Source organism: Nycticebus coucang, chromosome 3, assembly GCF_027406575.1.
Source record: "Nycticebus coucang isolate mNycCou1 chromosome 3, mNycCou1.pri, whole genome shotgun sequence".
NCBI classification, from domain to species: domain Eukaryota; kingdom Metazoa; phylum Chordata; class Mammalia; order Primates; family Lorisidae; genus Nycticebus; species Nycticebus coucang.
This window is the reverse complement of record NC_069782.1, coordinates 157,574,154-157,596,436: the sequence shown is the minus strand read 5'-3', so window position 1 is coordinate 157,596,436 and position 22,283 is coordinate 157,574,154. Positions and strand designations below refer to the sequence as shown.

General features: G+C 51.1%; 1 protein-coding gene across 1 annotated transcript in view; it reads right to left on the bottom strand.

Moving 5' to 3' along the window:
* Window positions 1–22,283, bottom strand: part of MGMT (O-6-methylguanine-DNA methyltransferase) — a 265,223-nt gene that overhangs the window by 185,820 nt on the left and 57,120 nt on the right. The window lies entirely within an intron of this gene.

Below are 22,283 nucleotides of genomic sequence, written 5' to 3'. Positions count from 1 at the left end.
CACCCCTGCCCCGGCCTCCCAAAGTGCTGGGATTACAGGTATGAGCCACCATGTTCTAATCCGTCTTTAACCAACACACAGCTGAAGGAAGCTCCATTGGTAAAAACTTTTAAATACTTAAAACTAAGTTAATCTGGCTTTAACAATAAAAGAGCTACCAGACAATGAAAAAAGACAACCTATTTTGTATAAAATACGTTTAAAAATAAAACACCTGTGAAATGAATTACAGAAATACAGTGAGCTTCAACTCAGCACTTACGCAAGGGCCCCTGTGTTATCAGGCAGCGGGAGGGGTGGTGCAGAGTGGGGAGGAGACAGTGCTGTGGAGGCATATTTGACATACATTTGAAGAAATACACGACTACCCTCCAGATGTGTTCTCCACGTCAATGATTTTGATGAACACTAATTTTGGTCAACAGAGCAAGGGCAGGACCAAAATAACACAGGTGTTAAGAGCAATGAGATACCAGTAGTGAGGTTTAGACTGCTGTGCCCAGATCCTGAAATCACCCACAAAGACCACCAGGGAGCCGAGTCCAATGCAAAAGCAAAAGGGCCGTTTATTGCAAGTTTGAACTTGGACTCCCGGGGTCTCTGTTACAACCGATCCGAGCCAGGAGCCCCGAGCTCTGGAACAGGGGTGTTTTTATAGGATAGCACATTAAGGTAGGCGTATGCAAATTAAACAAAGGGACCGATTCTGGATTGGCTGCCACTGGTCCTGCTATGTGGCCCACTCCAGAAGGCAGTTTCTGATTGGACGCCGATGACTCAAGGTGGAAAACCGGCGATTCACGGTGACTCATCATTTTGAACAAAATTGCCGACAGAAGCCAAAAATGGCTGAGCACTTAAGATGGTGTCGGTCTGGTTCTCTCAGACAAACTAGTATTCAGGGAGGAAAAGGGATGGTGATGGGGGTGACCATCTGTACCAGACAGAGCCCTCAACCTCCTTCTCCAGTTCTTAGAAACAAAAAGAGGCTTTACTGCCCCCTGGTCACTCCTGATCACCCTACCTACTGACGTTTCCCAGATCTTCACATTTGATCCCAACACCAACGATAAACAAGCCGAAAGCTTCCCTACCTGACAGCCTACTCACTGTCTCTGTTTCTTCCTCCTAGAAGAACCTGAAGTGAACTTGTCCAAAACTCTCACTGGCAACAGTGCTCTCCTACACACGTGCAAAGCCTTCACAGAGCATGGGTGCCGTGCCGACCAAGGGAATCCTCGTCTGCCTGGGCGCTCTCACGCCCCAGTTGTGCTAAGCACTGGGTCTGGCTATTTCAGCTGATGCCCATGTGATCCACCCACACCACAACTTCACCCACATGCCCTTGTGGACTCTCCCCAAGGCACGCAAGGGCCTTCTGTGGCCCCACTGCACTGGGCTCCTTCTAGTCTTACTGCACCTGCAGCCCTCAGAGCTCACATGGAATAACGTACCAGAGGCCCACAAACCGGCACACCCAGGCCCCACCTGGCCCAGCACCTGTCTCTGTGAACAGTCTCCCTGGGACACAGCTGCCCTCATTTGCTCACATAAGGCTTGTCAGCTGTGGCAGGGACAGTGTGGCCCTCCATGTCCTGGGTACCAACTCTCTGTCCTGCCGGCCCCTGGGAGCTCCACTGGCTTGTACCCTCCCACTCTGCCCCAGTCTGCTGCAGCCTGATCCTCAGACATTCCCTGCATCTTTGTGCCCCCACTGGGATGCCCCTCCCCACTGTGTGGTGTCTCCTGTCCTGTGCAGCCCAGCAGATCTTTTCCTTGTGCGCCCCACATGCTCCTCACGAGCATGCCCTGGTTCTCTCATCTCCATTTCCGACAGCCAACAGGGACAGGCACACTCATGTCCCTTAAATCGGTCAGGCAACGGTCCCCAGACCACACCAGTGTTCTGTGGAGGCTTCACCACCCAGATTCAATCCTGAACACTCAGACCCCTGAGGGCTCCTCTCCAGTTTCACCTTTTCTGTGCACATTGACAGGGATTTGACAGATTCTATTCCAGCACCCCAGGGTATAGATATGGGATTTGCTGGGAAACCCCAGCCTCTGGCCACACCACCCTCCTCACCCCCCACCTACCAGAGCTCCCACTCCTGTGCATAAGAACTGAGCTTCCTGAAAGGGCCGAGAGGGCTCTGTGGAAGCATCCACCTGCCCTCTACCCCACCACACAGGGCAGGGCCAGGGAGGACAGGAGGACATCAGGGCCCCCACCCACCATCCATTTCTTTGAGAAAGTCACTTAAACTCTGTGTCACCACTGTTTTTATCTGTTGGATGAACAGTATCACATCACAAGGTCAGCACAGGACTACAGGGGCTATATGTGACAGACTTGTTCTCCCCGCCCGCCACCCTCAACACTTTAACCAAATGCCCTTTGCCTTCAACCCCATCACCTGGAATACCCTGCCCTCCTCTCCAAAAATCTTATTCTAAGCATCAAAATCCTGCCAACCCTTCTCCCACCATCCTCTGCGACAGTCAGCTGCCCCCCAACTCTGACACCTGCAAACATTTCTCCTCACCCTCTGGCCTCACAGACACGGGAACTGGGGGACCCCTGAAGGTAGCAGAAATCCTGCGGGAGCTCACAAAACACCCGCTGAACAGCCCATTCGGATTACACGGCCCCCCGCGAGGGATGGAAGGGGTTCAGTCTTCCCCTTCCCACCCTCCGTCTGCCAGCACCGCGGAGCCCAGTGGGCCGGCTCCCAGATTCATCACAGCATTCACCTAAAGCCACAAGTGAGGCTGACATTAATTGGTGGCAGAAAAAAAATTGATTTTCATGGCTATTTGGAGACCTCTGAAAAAATGAAGTGAATTTCGTTTCATCTCCCTTTTAACATAAATGGCGTTTAAATAACAATGTTCTGAATTAAGCAGTTGGCGCCAGAGGCCAGTTCCAGCCATATTAAAAGGCAGAGGCCCAGAGACAGAAAGTGTCTTCTTTTTCCTCTCCTGGTAGTTTTCCAGGCCCGCCGCACATGTCTAAAAACCGTCCTTCCAGAACCATCTCTGCAGCTCTGCACCTTTCACTTTTAACCATTTCCACTGTCAGGACCAGTGCAAAGAAAATGCTCGTGAACAGGCTGAGAGGGAGAACCACCTGCCTCCTCCTACGCAGTCTACAAACAAGATCCCCAGGGGCCCTGCTGCGTTGGCTTTGGGGTGTTTTTGCGTGGGACACAGGAGCTCGGCCAGCTCATGGAGGACTGGCCCAACCACCTCGGGAACCCCCAGAAACCCATTATGAAATGAAAAAAACAGGGAATTAAAAAAAAACATCAGGGAAGCCCCTAGGTCTTGAGGACTCAAGCTCTGTGCACCTCAAGACCAGGCATAGGGGAATATTTTAATTAAAAAAAAAAAAAACACATCCAAACCCTAGAAGAGTAAAAATGCCTTGTATCTATCACCTAATAATAACCCTGGCCCCAGATGGGGGAAAAGGAAATGGTGGGCTTGAGACCTGCCGAGTATGAACGTCCAGTGACCCTGCCCCCCAACCCCCCGAGGTCGGGGTCTCCCCAGTGGATTCTGCCAGGTCACATTCAGCAAAAGACACACAAGGTGTGATCCCGCTGATCATGCTCCAACAAGCAGAAAGGGCCCACTCAGATCCGAGTGGTTTCACCTCACAAAACTGGCATTGCTACCTGGTGTGTCAAACCCGGGATGAACCCAGAGGTTATTGTCAAAGACCACAGAAATGCCTCCTGCCGCCTGCCACAGCCCTGACACCAGCCACTTGGGGAAAGGGAACGGATTCTCCCAAGTGTCTGTGAACCCAGCTACATGCCTATACAAACACAGGAGAAATTCCGCATCAGAATTACATAAGGCAGCTTTCAAATGAAAAGACTGCTTATATCTGAAGGCACCTCCCATAAATGCTGGGTTCTGCTAATGTCCTGGCCACACACAGACTCCCAGGACAGGGGACCCTGGAACTAGAAATGGCTGCACGGCAGGGAACCTTTCTTATGGAAGATGATGTTGTAAAGAATATTCTAATGACAGGAGCCCTGAGGAGCTTGGGACACAAGGGAAGAACTCGCCTTGCAGCTGGTTCCAGGAGCACCACGGGTACGTGCGCCTTATTAGAGAGCTCAGCTCGGACATCTAAATAACACACAGGGCAGCACCTTCTAACACTGATGTGAAGACGCTGATAACGGCAGCGCCAAGATGCAGAGGGCCCTCGCGGGACACCTGTTCTCTGGTCTTTAAGTCAACCACTTCTAGATATCAACTGGCACTGTCTATATTTGACAACTCGATTTATAACAACACCGGTTTTCCTTTCTGAACTTTTCACGTAGGTGCATGTATCAAACTCAGTATGAGTAATGCAGGAAGATAAATGCTTTTCTGTTCAGAAGCTCAAGCTGTTTTAATCTGTACAACCAAGCAGGAATTAGCAAGCTCTGTGTGTGTGTGTGTAGAAAAGAAAAAGATCACATATAGAGAAAACGGCAGAAAACCTTCCTGTGTGCAGTTTTAACAAATTGTTCAAAAATTTCCTGGAACTTCAAGCACTTTTGAGAAATGTTTCCAGATGATAACTACACTCCCACCTCCATTCCAACCAGTTAGCGAAACAATCTCTGATTCTAACAGAAAACTGACCCACGATACCAGAACACTATAAAGAAGGATCCATAATTAGTAACTGGTACTTGTCTCTTCAGGTTTCATAAAAGGCTTTCCTACTTAAAAGCCCACTGTGGACTGGACACAAAGCCACACAAAGATGTCCCATGACATGCAGGTGACAGTGTCAGCGCTTGGGGCACAGCAGAGAAGCACCATGGACTAACACCATGCACCTTCTGGCTAATTAATCACGTGGGAGAGACATTTTTGTATCAAAATGCAGATAAAATGTAAAATCACGACTTGTTTAACAGGAGGCTTGGGGTGAGCAGCCTCAAAGCTGACTCCCAGAGCTGTTTGCCACTTCTCCCTGCTCAGTCACTTTTAAAGAAAGAGGGGAACAGCACTGTTCTCAGGCACTGTCTGCTTTGCTAATTTTTTGGCAATTCCCTAGAATAGGACGTTTGAGAACCTAGAGCAGCAGAACTGCCATTAACAAGGAATGTGGTACTGTGCCAGCCACACGAACTAAGAGGTTTGAAACAGGTTACGAAGGTGAGTGACATCCAGACCTCCGAGAAGAGGCCTGCAATGCAGAGGGCAAAACCACGTGTCAGCCAGAGACCACCAAGCAGAATTTTGAAATGAAGTAGAGAATCCTCAATTTGGCAGAATGTGCTCTCCCGCCATCATCCCCCAATCATGGAGGTCTCCAATCACGCAAGCCCAGAGCTGCAGCCTGCCCCATGAGGTCAGGAACAGCTCGTGCTGCGGGAGAAGGAAGAACGAAGCAGGACGTGCCTCCGTCCTGCCATCGGGGAGCCCAGGGAGCACAGCTGTGAGGACCCCAGCCCCCCCAGACGGTGTCGCACCTCAAAAACACGCGGGGATGGACGAGACAGGGACAGGTGGGCAGAGCCCAGCTCAGGCCTCAGGGCTCTGCGACTTCCGCTGACTGCAGAAGGTTGCAGGCAGCTCTGCCTTCCCGGCACTTTCAGGCTGTGCTGCCCCTCACGGGAGGTGGCCGGACACCTTCTCACTCATGTCTCATCCTCGGTGCAGCTCACAACGGACACCTGCCATCAAGATGGCTTCAGCCACACGATGCCTGACAGTGTTGGGTGACGCAGGAACCCAGCCGGTCTGTGGGAGGGTGACGAGGCCCACCAGAGCAACATGCCTCACCTCAGGAGCCCTGGCCTCAGACAAGCACATGTGGATAGCCGCAGACCCCAGAACAGGGTCAGAGTCCTGCCAGGAAAGAAACCCCATGGCACCCACAACTCAGAACAAAACACGCAACCTCCCCTCCTACCTCTGAAACGCGGACAGGACAGTGGCTGACTGTTTAAAATCAAATGATGCCCTCTAGCCTTGTGATGAGAGGAACAAACTGGAAGGGAAGCGAAAGGTGTAAGCAGTACAGCCCAGAGACGAGAAAAGATGACAGCTGAGATGCTCAGGCAGGTTTACTGAAAGAGGAGGGCGACCCCCCCTTTTAAGTGGGGCCACAGTGGGTGGGCAAATTCCATAGCTTGCCCGGAAGGTTACTGGCCTGAACTCTGGGGTGGGGCTCACCAGATCCTCGGTGTCTTTGTCTGAGGGGGAGGAGGAGGAGAAAGAGGAGGATTTTTGTTTGGCTGTGTTAGGCGCCCCCGCCAGGAAAAGCCTTAGCATTCCTGGAACCCTGTGAAAGAGAGACAGGTTTAGGGTGGCAGGACCCTACATCATGTGAGATGAGCCCCTCATCCAGGGGCAGAGTGGGCATCACCCACCCAAACTTCTCAACATGGCCCACGCTGCACAACACCCTCAGGCCAGGCTTTAGAACGCTGCAGTTCTAATCAAGAATGATTCCTTTATAATTTGCTGTGAAGAAAAAAATGAGGAAAATGCTGTTTTCTCTCATTTTTAATTGCCCCTACTAGAACTCCCTGTGTTAACACCAGTGACAACAGTAACCATCTTGCAGAAGGGACAGAAAATGCCCTTGGCCACTTGGTCTGGCGGGGACGATGCATACCCCACAGGGTCCTGGGCCAGGCCCACTGTTGGGGTTGCAGGGCCCCCACCGTTCACATGTCTCACCCAGCGACAGCACACGGCTCACAACCTGGAGGCTTCCTGGCACTTCAGGAGCCAACTAACTACCGCACGGCACAGTGACAGTTTGTCATGAGGAGTAAAGAGGTGGCAGGCTGGCGCTCAAAATGAAATGTCAGTTCTCAAAGCTGCTACGTCCTGGGAAGCTTCAGCTTAAATATGTCATGGCAGAAATAACCTCAGTCTTTATAGCCTGTAAAGTTGGCTAAAGTTAAAGTGACTTCTTAGAGAATAAGTAACATGTTCGAACACGAGGGAAGATCTGAGGACAACATCAACTTTTCCAATTAGGCAAAGCAGCCACAGCCAGCAGATCCTGCTGGGAGCTGCTCCCACAGCCCAGTGGAAACTCCTCAGATGCCTCCTCCAGACAGCAGGAAGGGCCTGACATCACCTGCCCAGGAAGGGCCTTGCAGTAGCAAAGATCATGCACATGTTTGCAGTCAAGCCATGGGGAAAGTCGTGAATAGTTAATGCAGTTTTCCACCTGTGCACAGACGGAATGTGCCTGTTAAGAGTGTGTGATTCTTGTGTTGCATTATTCCCCAAATGCCAGGGACTCCCGTCAGGCCTGTCCCCAGGTTCAGTGGCCAAGCCCTGTTTGTACAGATTCACTTGACACAGAACATGCTTCCTGGTTCCACAACAAGCATCCACCAGAATCCTCAGGGCCGGGCCGTCTCCAGCGACATCCAGGGGACGCCAGGGCTGGGAATGAAACTGGAGCTTTCAGGGAGGCTGGCAGACGGGGTGGTCAGCATTCTGGGCCCTGGGACACATCTCCCCACCTCCGACCCCGTGTTCTACAAAGCTGGCAAGGTACTCCCTCCAAGGTGGATCAGACCATGCACCCCCTCTGGTATACAGTATTTACTGGGCTTCCAACCTCTACCCCAGGCCCTCCCACACCCTCCCACACCCCATCAGCCTTTTGATGACTCCTTTCCTTCAGCTCTCCCATCCCAGCTTCTGACAGTACACAGAGCATCCAGGGAACAGGGTTTGGCCGTGTTCGGTCCAGCATACAAGGTCCTTCTGTGTCTGCTCAGGTCCCAGGCCACTGGTCAAGCTATCTCCTTCCCAACCCTGAAAGGCCCCACTGTAGTTCCTGGGTCCTGACACACTGACCCCACGGGGAAGGGAGCCCTCATGGAAGGCAGTGTGCTCATCCTCCACGCCACATCCCAGACGCAGCTCAAAGGACGGCACGGTGGAGCCCTGGCCGTGGCACGCACCTGAGCAGCCAGCACTGCTGTATCTGGACTCTCTGCCGGTGGGGGACAGGGTCCTTGGAGCAGCTCTTGCCATATCTCCCCAGAACAGCAGGTGGAAATGCCCTGAAAACACATTCTCTCCGGGGCCGCATGGGGTGGCCTGCAGGGGCAACTGGGCTCCTGTAGGACTAGGGCAGGTCTTCCTGCCAGGCCCCTGTGAACCCACCTGCCTAGGGGTCCTCTATGAGGCTAGAGGGGTGTAGCTTCTCCTTCTCACGGGAGGTCACCAAGTCCCTTCTGCCCACTAGCAAGGACGTGGCAGCCACACATCTTCACATTGTAGGCATCTGGATTAGAGCCCGGAGCTGAGCACAGGCTGCTGGGTGCAGAGCGTCCCTTGACACAGCCTGCATGAAGCCAGCCGGCACCGGTAGAAAGGGTTGAAATCTCCTCACTGCTCTTGCCCTGTGGTGGCCCCTTTTTCCCCAAATAGCAGTGAAGCGACATCTGGATCTGGGGAGGTCACCCTGACGCTGTACAGTGTGGGACCAAGACTGGATCTGGAGAGGTCACCCTAATGGGACCGAGATTGGATCTGGGGAGGTCACACTGATGGGACAGAGACTGGATCTGGGGAGGTCACACTGATGGGACACAGACTGGATCTTGGGAGGTCACACTGATGGGACCGAGATTGGATCTGGGGAGGTCACACTGATGGGACAGTGATTGGATCTAGGGAGGTCACACTGACGGGACAGTGATTGGATCTAGGGAGGTTATACTGATGGGACTGAGATTGGATCTGGGGAGGTCACCCTGATGGGACAGTGATTGGATCTAGGGAGGTCACACTGATGGGACAGTGATTGGATCTAGGGAGGTTATACTGATGGGACTGAGATTGGATCTGGGGAGGTCACCCTGATGGGACAGTGATTGGATCTGGGGAGGTCACACTGATGGGACAGAGATTGGATCCGTGGCGGTCTCACTGATGGGACAGAGACTGGATCTGAGGAAGTCACACTGATGGGACAGAGACTGGATCTGGGGAGGTCACACTGATGGGACTGAGATTGGATCTGTGGAGGTCTCACTGATGGGACAGAGATTGGATCCGTGGCGGTCTCACTGATGGGACCGAGATTGGATCTGTGGTGGTCTCACTGATGGGACAGAGACTGGATCTGGGGAGGTCACCCTGATGGGACAGAGATTGGATCCGTGGCGGTCTCACTGATGGGACAGAGACTAGATCTGAGGAAGTCACACTGATGGGACAGAGACTGGATCTGGGGAGGTCACACTGATGGGATAGAGACTGGATCTGGGAGGTCACCCTGATGGGACACTGATTGGATCTGGGGAGGTCACCCTGATGGGACAGGGATTGGATCTGGGGAGGTCTCACTGATGGGACTGAGATTAGATCTGGGGCGGTGACACTGATGGGACAGGGATTGGATCTGGGGAGGTCACACTGATTGGATCTAGGGAGGTTATACTGATGGGACTGAGATTGGATCTGGGGAGGTCACCCTGATGGGACAGTGATTGGATCTGGGGAGGTCACACTGATGGGACAGAGACTGGATCTGGGGAGGTCACACTGATGGGACCGAGACTGGATCTGGAGAGGTCTCACTGATGGGACAGAGACTGGATCTGGGGAGGTCACACTGATGGGACCGAGATTGGATCTGTGGAGGTCACCCTGATGGGACTGAGATTGGATCTGTGGAGGTCTCACTGATGGGACAGAAACTGGATCTGGGGAGGTCACCCTGATGGGACCGAGATTGGATCTGTAGTGGTCTCACTGATGGGACAGAGACTGGATCTGGGGAAGTCACACTGATGGGACAGAGACTGGATCTGGGGAGGTCACACTGATGGGATAGAGACTGGATCTGGGAGGTTGGATCTGGGGAGGTCACACTGATGGGATGGTGATTGGATCTAGGGAGGTCACACTGATAGGACAGAGACTGGATCTGGGGAGGTCACCCTGATGGGACACTGATTGGATCTGGGGAGGTCACCCTGATGGGACAGGGATTGGATCTGGGGAGGTCTCACTGATGGGACTGAGATTGGATCTGGGGCAATGACACTGATGGGACAGGGATTGGATCTGGGGAGGTCACACTGATGGGACTGAGATTGGATCTGGGGCGGTCACCCTGATAGGACAGTGATTGGATCTGGGGAGGTCACACTGATGGGACTGAGATTGGATCTGGGGCGGTCACCCTGATGGGACAGTGATTGGATCTGGGGAGGTCACACTGATGGGACTGAGATTGGATCTGGGGTGGTCACCCTGATGGGACAGTGATTGGATCTGGGGAGGTCACACTGATGGGACTGAGATTGGATCTGGGGCGGTCACCCTGATGGGACAGTGATTGGATCTGGGGAGGTCACACTGATGCTGTTACAGTGTGGGACAGGGCCTTCCACACCTGAGTTTGCAACCAGCTCTGGGGCCATGTCAGGGGGGCTGACTCAGGGTCAGCCCAAACACCTGGATACCTGACGGCAGTCTTAGGTCATGGGTCACCGGGCAAGCCTGGCTCACCAGAGGCCACTGGAGCAAAAGAGGTCCCATGTTCTCAAAGGGCAAAAATGAGATCCAAGGGAATGTTTGAAGATGTGTGAAGATAATGCGACACTCAACTATCCGTGACCGTGATTGTACTTTCCAGGAAAGCACCCCTGTCACTCACGTGCTGTCCACAGCAGTGTTTGTGCCTCAGCAGCAGGGCTATGGACGTGTACCTGACCGCCCCACACACACAAAACAGAAATCTCACTACATGGCTCATTTCAGGGAAACACTGCAGCCTCAAGTCACAGGCACGTGCATGAGCTTGTGGGACCACCGAGCTCCGTGCGAACCAGGCCTTCTCTACTCATGAACAAATCCTATGACCTGTGAGGGGGCTGCCCCCTCACCGACTTTGGCACTACAACCTCACAGTTGTTTTCTGAAATTGTTTTAAGTCCCGTTGTAGGGGGACTGCTGTTCTCTGATGTAAGACAAGGCCAGCTGAGCATGGAGCACCAACAGAATTAAGTCTCTTTATCTTTAATAAAGACTAAGTTTTAGGATACTTCTGTAGTGAAGGATTCTTGGGTGAAATGGGCAGGATGGTTTACGACTTGGTGTCCTGGATGGAAGAGCCTAGTGTTCCAGACACGCCCCGGCAGCCATGAGCCAGCTGGGCCTTGACGGTATCAAGCTCCATAAAGGTCTGGTGCTCCTGGAAGGGAAGATCCCAGCCTAGAACAAGCAGGGGAAACTCTAAATGATTAACCCAAGGCGTTAGTCCACATGGCAGGAAATTTTATGTCCTAAATTAGTTACATTAAACCCAAAGCCTATCATTGGCTTGATAACTTGAACATATAATTCTATACCTTTTACTCTTTAAACAATAATTCAGTCTAATCCTGCAGCTGAAGCCAAGATCTCCTGGCCGAAAGTGCACTTTCTGTTTGATTAAATACTAATAAATGCAAGAATAAAATACCAGTCTTTTATCTTACAGTAAATTCTTCAAAAGCCATATACTCTAACAATTAATTATTTCTCTGGAGAAAGAGACAGGTCCTTCCCCTCAAAGACAGCTTAGTAGTCTCAAAGTCTTAATTACAACAGATAAAACATAATTTACAGCAGTCCAGGGCTCACGGAAAATGACATCATAGCCCAGGTTTTTTGAGTCTTGAAGTGACTGGTCAGTAGACAAGGTCTCATGGTGGAGTGTCCCAGATAATCTGTGAAGGGATAAAAAGGACCAGGCCAGTCCTTTCTCTCCCTGCTGACATAAGCCACACACACAGAGCGACAATCCTCAGCAAAGCATTCAGGCTGTTATAATGCAAACTGACCCATTTGCAGTCAAAATCCATATAAGTTGACCACCCAAGGGACTGTAATCGACCAGTCAACATACAGAGGTAGTCAAGACAAGGAACTAGGCCAGCTGCAGAGATATGTACACGTGGTGCTTGTCTGGTCTATGAAAATTAGGTCAATTTAAGGAGGAGGTCAGTGTAGGAAGGTGGTCAGCTGTGAAGGTTCTGCTGTATAACTTTAGACTAACCATAAACTTAACTACTAAAAGCCTACTGTCAGGTGGAGCCTGGGGCTCAGTGGGTAGGGCCCTGGGCCTATATACCGAGGGTGGTGGGTTCATACCTGGTCCCGGCCAAACTGCAACAAAAAAGTAGCCCAGCGTTGTGGTGGACGCCTGTAGTCCCAGCTACTAGGGAGGCTGAGGCAGGAGAATCGCCTAAGCCCAGGAGTTGGAGGTTGCTGTGAGCTGTGTGAGGCCACAACACTGTACTGAGGGTGATAAAGCGAGACTCTATTTCTACAAAAAAAAAAATAAAAGCCTACTTAAAAGAAGGCTTATGGATAATATAAACAGTCAACCCGTATTTTGTATGTGTTTTATATACTGTATTCTTAATAGCAAAGTAAACTAGAGAAAAGATGTTAAGAAAATCGTAAGGAAGAAAAAACACATCTCGTATTCACAAGGGGAAGCCACTGTGACAAAGGTCTTCCTCCTTGTCCTCTGTTGTGGGGAGGAGGAACAAGAGAGGAAGCGGGAGGGAAGGACGAGAGAAGGGGAAGGAAAGGAAGGGTGGGGGGAAGCAGCTGATCTCGCCATCTCAGGGGTGGCAGAGAAGGAAGAAAACCCACACAGAAGTGGGTCGCATGGTTCAAATCCATGCTGTTCACGGGTCAACTCTGTGTGCGTATATAACTCAGCATTTTTCCATGTGTGTTTGATAATTTGAAATCTGTAAAATAATTTCACGTATTTCATCCATTAAGGAAGCAAACAGGGAAAGATGCCAAAGGAGGGTGATAAATGTCACAGAAGAGAAAATTTTGTTTTCTGCCATTATAGGCAGAGCATCGAACCAGGGCACAAGCTGGACGTACTGTGCCCACGTGAGGATGGCTTCCATGTGGCCCTCACACAAGGCACTGGGGCGCACACTGTCCAAGGGGACACTCTCTGCTGTGAGCCTCAGAGACGTGGAACAAGGCGGGCAGGCGGGTACCTGAGTCACATTAGCATCTGCTAACACACACGCCCAACAAGGTCCCATTCTCACTGCAGGTGACAAAGACACAATGGACCCACCAGGGGACAAAGGGGGAGACTTCACAATGTACCCACCAGGGGACGGGAGGGAGACTTCACAATACACCCACCAGGGGACGGGAGGGAGACTTCACAATGCATCCACCAGGGGACGGGAGGGAGACTTCACAATGCACCCATCGTGGGGCGGGGAGACTTCACAATGCACCCATCGTGGGGCGGGGAGACTTCACAATGCACCCATCGTGGGGCGGGGAGACTTCACAATGTACCCATGGGGGGAAGGGGGAGAGACTTCACAATGCACCCATCAGGGGACAGGAGGGAGACTTCACCATGCACCCATCAGAGGATGGGGGGAGACTTCACAATGCATCCACCAGGGGACGGGAGGGAGACTTCACAATGCATCCACCAGGGGACGGGAGGGAGACTTCACAATGCACCCATCGTGGGGCGGGGAGACTTCACAATGCACCCATCGTGGGGCGGGGAGACTTCACAATGCACCCATCGTGGGGCGGGGAGACTTCACAATGCACCCATCGTGGGGTGGGGAGACTTCACAATGTACCCATGGGGGAAGGGGGAGAGACTTCACAATGCACCCATCAGGGGACAGGAGGGAGACTTCACCATGCACCCATCAGAGGATGGGGGGGAGACTTCACAATGCACCCATGGGGGGGGGGGGATACTTCACAATGCACCCATCGTGGGGCGGGGAGACTTCACAATGCACCCATCAGAGGATGGGGGGAGACTTCACAATGCACCCATCAGAGGATGGGGGGAGACTTCACAATGCACCCATCAGAGGATGGGGGGAGACTTCACAATGCACCCATCAGAGGGGGGGGATACTTCACAAAGCACCCATGTGGGGGGGGGAGACTTCACAATGCACCCATCAGAGGGGGGGGAGACTTCACAATGTACCCATCGGGGGACAGGAGGGAGACTTCACCATGCACCCATCAGAGGATGGGGGGAGACTTCACAATGCACCCATCCGGGGATGGGAGGGAGACTTCACCATGCACCCATCAGAGGATGGAGGGAGACTTCACCATGCACCCATCAGAGGATGGGGGGAGACTTCACAATGCATCCATTAGAGGATGGTGGGAGACTTCACCATGCACCCATCAGAGGATGGGGGTAGACTTCACCATGCACCCATCAGGGGACGGGAGGGAGACTTCACCATGCACCCATCAGAGGATAGGGGTAGACTTCACCATGCACCCATCAGGTGATGGGGGGAGACTTCACCATGCACCCATCAGAGGATGGGGGGAGACTTCACAGTGCACCCATCTGGGGACAGGAGGGAGAGTTCATCATGCACCCAGAGGATGGGGGGAGACTTCACCATGAACCCATCAGAAGATGGGGGGAGACTTCACAATGCACCCATCAGAGGATGGGAGGAGACTTCACCATGTACCCATCAGGAGAAGGGGGGGAGACTTCACCATGCACCCATCAGAGGATGGGGGGAGACTTCACAATGCACCCATCCGGGGACGGGAGGGAGAGTTCACCATGCACCCATCAGAGGATGGGGGGAGACTTCACCGTGCACCCATCAGAGGATGGGGGAAGACTTCACAATGCATCCATCAGGGGAAGGGGGGGAGACTTCACCATGCACCCATCAGAGGATGGGTGGAGACTTCACAATGCACCCATCAGAAGATGGGGGTACACTTCACAATGCACCCATCACAGGATGAGGGGAGACGTCACAATGCACCCATCAGAGGATGAGGGGAGACTTCACAATGCACCCATCAGAGGATGGGGGTAGACTTCACAATGCACCCATCAGAGGATGGGGGTAGACTTCACAATGCACCCATCAGAGGATGAGGGGAGACTTCACAATGCACCCATCAGAGGATGGGGACTTCACAATGCACCCATCCGGGGACAGGAGGGAGACTTCACTATGCACCCATCAGAGGATGGGGGGGAGACTTCACAATGCACCCATCAGCGGATGAGAGGGAGACTTTTGTTGGAATCCCATTAGAGGATGGTGGGAGACTTCACCATGCACCCATCAGAGGATGGTGGGAGACTTCACAATGCACCCATCAGAGGATGGTGGGAGACTTCACCATGCACCCATCAGAGGATGGTGGGAGACTTCAAATGCACCCATCAGAGGATGGGGGGGAGACTTCACCATGCACCCATCAGAGGATGGGGGAGGCTTCACAATGCATCCATCAGAGGATGGGGGGAGACTTCACCATGCACCCATCAGAGGATGGTGGGAGACTTCACCATGCACCCATCAGAGGATGGGGGGAGACTTCACAATGCACCCATCAGAGGATGGGGGGAGACTTCACATTCAGGTAACAGCCCTGGGCTGTGGCACTGTGGTTAAATTTAGGAAAATGCTTACTTAGGGGTCACAGGGGACAGAGGCCAGGGCATGGACAGAGACAGCCAAGTCTGGACCTCAGGCTACCTTGAGCATGCAGAGGGCCTCCCTGTGCTGTTTCCGCCTCTGTCAGGAAGTCAGTGCAGACCCCTGAAATAACCAGCAGGAAAGCACTGGACATCCCTCACCAGCCACCCCACTGCACAGGCTTCCTGAGAAGGGTCAACCCAGCCCACGCACACACCTGGGTGCGAGGCTCAACACCCTGCCCTTGGTGACTGAGAACATGATAAGACAACAGGGTACCATGTGGCCAAAAAGTAAACCGAGGTAGGGGGAGTTGCTGGCATAGCTAGTGGTCTCCTGCAAGTGTCAGTCATTCAGCAACAGAGCCATGAGGAAGCAGGCGTGACACAGAGAGAACTGGGGCAGGGGTGAGGTGGCGGGAGGTGACACTGAGAAGACTGTGGAGGACCGAGTGGCTCTCTCTGAGGGTGGCATCCAGCTTTCCGGGGTGCCAGACACACACGTCCTTATACTGCAGCCCCGCTGCTGTTAAGAAGGAGGCACACCTCCGGTGGGGAAGCAGAGCCAGAGGCCATCAGAAGACGTACTGGAAAGTCCCTTGAGGACACTGCCCCAGCTATGAAGGAGTCACGAGGGGTGGGCACCAGGACGACGCCACCTGAGCTCAAAGATCCTAAGATGTCGCTGCCCACGAACTCAAAGCACTCAGGTAAGAGGTGCTGCTGTCCAGAAAGCTGAACGCTGTACACTGGTTACCGTCCCTGGAGCAGCACTGCCCGAGTGTCTACCCCAAGGCGCTGTGACACTTGGAACACACTTTTTGCTTCAACAATCTTCAAAGGTCTCCCCACGCACTGATGGTTGATTCCCACTTCTGCTACAAGTGTGTATGATACCAGCGGCCCAGCAAACTCCAAGTGAAAACCTGGCTGCGTTTCCAGAAGGGAAGAGGAGTAAGAGGCAAGAATGTTTCTTCTTCCACGTTACTAAAAGCAGGAAATGCTGAGCTTGAATTGTACAATGTCACGTGGGGGGCGGGGGCGAGGAGGGGCAGATGTTTTCCCAAGCCACTTCACATTGATTCAAGCTCTTTATTAAAATCAATCTGATAAAGGCTTGCAGTAGTGGATTTCCACTTAGGAATTCTTTACCCCGGGTGGAGGAGAAGGCAGCGTGCTACCAGATGTGGGGTCTGCAGCAGCTCACCTGGCCCAGCCAGGGTCTCACCTGTTTGCTCCTCACATGGCTCCATGCTAATCTTCTCCGGTTTCTGGAAGCCCCATACAAGGTGGTGACAGCCCAAGTCTGCCCCCAACCCCGCCACAGTGACGTCACCTGTGCCCTGCCTGCTAACTCGCCCTGCTCAGCCCTGCACAGTGCACAGAGGCAGCCACGGCCTCTGTAGAGAATTCCCCACCTGCCGTCCTGGTGACGAGCACGCACCTTTGCAGCAATGGTTCTAACTGCAGAGCTGCATGGGGGTCATGATGAGCTCCCCCCACCCTCCACCAAACGGACATCAAAGACGGGGCGCCTGGGCTATTGGCTGCAACTTCAAATGGAGCAATAAAAACAGCAAGAGGGGCTGGGAGGAGATGAACTTACAATAAAATATTTAAAGAACAAATATAAAAACTGTCACCAGCTCTTCCTTGGAAGTTTAAACAAGGAACCAGCCCCAAGTTCAGTTGCTCACACCCAAACAGCAGGTACGAGGAAACACAGTTAAAGTTCAAAGACAATGCTGGAAACAGATCCTGCTTCCTGGATGCTCCTCACTCATTAATTAAAATAAAATAAAAAAAAAAACCCTTCAAGGAAAGTCTGTCTGCTCTTGTCCTGTGCTGTGGGTTCTTAGTGATAAGCAAAGACATTTAAAGGCATAGTTGGAAGAATACGCCTCTGACTCTTAGAGGCTATCTTTTCAACACAAGTCACTCTACTCTCCTTCCCACATCATCCACCCACATCTCACATACACTGGAGTTTACCCTTTGAGGTCATGCCACTTTCATGATGGTTCAAGATATCAAAGTCTCAAACTCTGCTGTAAATGATGGTCACATTCAAGGTCCACAACGCCGAGCAAGATGCAGTCTGCCTGCAGCAGAGACCACCTGCACCCTCACCACAAACACAAGACACGTTCCACCGGGGACAGCAGCTCTAACTAGGGAGAGCACTAACCTACCCTTTAATGAGCCAACTTAAACATATATCCATAAAGTAATGTGATGGGGCCCCTAACCCAGGCAAGCTGATGTTTATCTAGAGAAGACTGAACCCCTCCAACCCAAGAACAACAGAAATGGAATCACCAACACCACACGATGCCCTGTTCCAACCACCTGCTGAGTGGACTGAGAGCTCCCAGGGCACACAGAGCCCACCAGACCCACCGCTGCCCCCAAGGGGCCTCAGCAAGTGGAGAGGAAGCAGCCGTGTCCTCTCAGAAGAGACCACCTGCGGGGCCTGCAGGTGCATATGCTGGACGGTCATCACAGGTTTCTGAATCCTCTGTATCCTGCTCTCCCTGAATTGTGCCCTCCTCCCGGCCCCTGACCACTGCAGGAAGCTGAGTGACAGAGAAGAGGCAGAGGGACCCTTTCAGTCTGCTGGGCAGAGCTGAGAGATGACCCTTGATGCCAGAGATAGCTTCAGAAGGTCTGCAGTGCTTGTGTATGAGTCCTGATGCTGGGGGTTAAGAGATGGGGACAGGCCATCTCTGGGTGAAACATGTTCATGGACTCAGTCCGTCCAGGTGGCCAAAACAAAACGCCGCAGGCTGAGTGACAGTCAGAGCTCACAGTTCTGAAGCTGAGAAGTTCGAGGTCAAGGTTCCAGCAACTCCAGTGCCTGGTGAGGACCTGTCTTCTCACGCAGGTCAGAAAATTAAGTTTGCAAACCCATTCTTGAAATGAATACCTCATTGCCGAAGATCACTACGGTCACCAGATGGCCAAGGGGAGCGCTTCAAAGGTGACCATAGCGATATTCAGCAGTGAGGTATGGAATACTTTTTCTAGAATGAATTGGCAAACTTACTTGTCAGATCTCTCATGACAATAGCTCTGACAGCCATTCTAGAAGAAGTTCTAAAATTGCGTTGAAGGGTAGACCAGGGACTGGCGTCGGGGCACAGCTTCCCCAGGGGAGGACCTCGAAAGTGACCATAGTGGTAGTCAGCAGTGTTTCTTCTAGAATGGGCTTGCAAACTTAATTCCAACCTGACAGATGGTGCCATCTCTCTGCACCCTCACATGGTAGAAGGAACCACCTCTCTGGAGTCGCTTTTATAAGGGCACCAACATCATCACCTCCCAAAGGCCCCAGCTCTGAAGCCCATCACCTTGGTGGTTAGACTGCAACGTAAGAATTCTAGGGGCACGCAAACACTCAGACGGCAGCTCTCACTGTATACAAAAAAGAATGAAGATATCAGATTAAACTAGGAGGAATCTTAGCGATTTAAATGAAAATTTAATGTTTAATATGGGAAGATCACTTTTGCCTCAAGTTATTTGATTTGAGATGCTTGCTACATCCATGGGGCAGATACACATGAAAGTTACATTTATACGCAGAATCTCTGCTTCAATGAAAACAAAGGCCACGATAAAAACAAGCGACACAATGACAAAGTACTATGCAAATGTTTTTCCTTAGAAATAGAGATTATTACAAAGTTATGTGTTGGCAATACCCAATCTTTGTTCAAACAACTGATTGATGTAAATACCTCTCTCATAGCGACACATTCTCACTTCCATGAGTCAAAGCCTTTATGGTATATTTCAAACAATAACCAAAATGTAAAACTTTGAGAATGTTATTACAAAATTCAGTAGCTACATTTCATCTAAATCACAGAAGGATGAATTCTTCAAACAACCTTCACAGATAAAAATATCATGGATCTGAGGTATTAATTTCAAAGGTAGCCTCAATGAGGAGAAAAATCCCGGCTGTCAAAAGCTTTGATAATTAAATACTTCTTTAAACTCTAAGAACCTAACTTGTTAGCAAGGAAACTAACATTAAATATGTTTTTAAGCTTTTCAAAGAAAAGATACTGCCATTTTCCCCATTTCTACAAGACTGCCCACAGGTCCTAACACACACTGGCTGTGCCGAGGGCACAGAGGTGAGAGTCAACAGCCAAAGTTTGGAAGCGTCTGCAGAAAACTCTCACACACATTCACGAAGGTCACAACAAGAGCGCTCGTAAAACTCACTGCACGGGGCGGCGCCTGTGGCTCAGTGAGTAGGGCGCCAGCCCCATATGCCGAGGGTGGCGGGTTCAAACCCAGCCCCGGCCAAACTGCAACCAAAAAATAGCTGGGCATTGTGGCAGGTGCCTATAGTCCCAGCTGCTCGGGAGGCTGAGGCAAGAGAATCGCGTAAGCCCAAGAGTTGGAGGTTGCTGTGAGCCGTGTGGCGCCACGGCACTCTACCCGAGGGCGGTACAGTGAGACTCTGTCTCTACAAAAAAAAAAAAAAAAAAACTCACTGCACGGTCACCTTCCTGGTTGTATCATGCCCTTCAGCAAGTCAAGGTATTGCAGCTCTCCCTGTTTTCCTACTGAACACTAAGGCCAGAATAAAGTGGCAGGAACTAAGAGAGTGACTCCCAAGGACTGGAAGAGGATCCGCCAGGTAACACCATACCCTGCGCTCCCAGAGCTGGGATTGCCCTCCCAGGGCCCGCACTGACCCCAGGGCCCTTCTGCTCCAAGGTGCTGGTACAGATCACTGCTCTGAGCCAGAAGACCATCAGGCTACACTGCCAACCGACCAGAGCCATCAGAGATTACATCTGAGACATTCCTTTCATTTAAAGGTTACAAAATATACTTTTTCAAATTGTAGCAAAATACACACAGCATTTATGTTGATTACTTTGTAAGTCCAGTGGCATTAAATACAAGCACAATGTTGTGTAACTTCACCTCTGTCTGTAACCAAAATGTTCTCTTCATCCCCAGCAAAAGTTCTGTCCCTGGGGCGGCGCCTGTGGCTCTGTCGGTAAGGTGCTGGCCCCATATACCGAGGGTGGCGGGTTCAAACCCTGCCCCGGCCGAACTGCAACAACAACAAAAAAAATAGCCGGGCGTTGTGGCGGGCGCCTGTAGTCCCAGCTACTCGGGAGGCTGAGGCAAGAGAATCGCTTAAGCCCAGGAGTTGGAGGTTGCTGTGAGCTGTGTGAGGCCACGGCACTCTACCGAGGGCCATAAAGTGAGACTCTGTCTCCACAAAAAAAAAAAGTTCTGTCCCCATTAACAAGGGGGATCACCCTCCCCCAGCTCCTGGCACCCACCCTTCTTCCTTCTATCTCTGAATCTGCCTCTGCTGGGGACCTCGTCCAAGTGGACTCACATAGTATTTGTTCTTCTGTGACTGGCTTATTTCGCTTACCAGAGCGCCTTCAAGGTTCATCCGTATTATAGGTAATATCCCATCATATGGACATGCCACATTTTATTTTGCTGCTCATCCGTCCATGGCCAATGCTGCCAAGAACGTGGCTATATGCTGACCTACTCAAGACCCTGCATTCAATTCTTTTGGATATACACCTGGGGTGGAACTGCTGGACCCCCTGCTTAAGTCTATGTTCAATGTTTCAAGGAACCTCCAAACTGTCCATTTTCTATTCCTGCCGAGGTGCAAGGGTCCAATTTCTCCACATCTTCCCCAATACTTATAAAAATTTTCAAACATACTTATAGCTAATGGTACAGACTATAATTCAACAAAGTTTTCTGCATTGCTAAGCTCAGCTCATCAAGCACTTAACGGCACCATCAGCAGTTGTTTCCTGTGCCGTGCTGGCCTGCTTCTTCTCAGAGCCTCACGAGAGGCTGTGAATGAGGCACAGTCCATCTATCTGATGATGAAAAGCCTACAGCTCAAAAACATGAGAGTGAATTTTCATATTTTCCAGAGCCCCATGATGGGAAGGTCACAGGGAGGAGGTGGCTTGACTCCAGGATGTTGAACATACCAGTGGCAGGGAGATTAATTTAAATATTAAATTATTAACTAAGCATTTACATTAATATGTGACATAAAAACTAAAATGAGCATATCAAACACTTGTTTTCAAAGGAATTCCTTAGGACAATGCTAAAGCAGATGTTGAAATTAACACACTGTTGACCGGCAATTTTATAAGAAGCAATCCCATGTCATTGGCTATCATTATGTAATTGAATATGAAAGTGAAACAATCTAAATAAACTTAAGTATACTTTATTTATACGTAATGAGATGAAATGAAACTTTTTACTTGTCTTCTACATAACTTTTAATACTTTTTTGGTGTGATAAACTGCACAGCACTCATCTACCTGCAAAGGCACACAACAGGTTTTGCAAATGTATCCTGTTTCATGCCCTTTCCTTTTGAAAAGCATATCGATACATTCTAGTTGGATTCTTTTTTACACCAGTGACTATTTTTTCTAAAACACGGTCCTTTCATTGTCCTGAAAGCCCAAACGGTGAAGCTGTGTAAGGAGCTCTAAGTGCCAGGATCTGTGCTGCATCCATTCAAGTCGACAGTCATCCATTCCCCAGCCACTTCTAGCAGAAAGCATTTCTCTCTCTTTTTTTTTTATTGTTTGGGATTCATTAGGGTACAAAGAATTAGGTTACACTGACTGCAAATGCAAAGTCCCTCTTATAATAGTGTCCCGCCCTCAAGAGGTACACCATACACCGTGACCCTTAACCCCCTCCCTCCTCCCGTCTCCCCACTTCCTCACTCCCCTATCACCGCCCCCATCT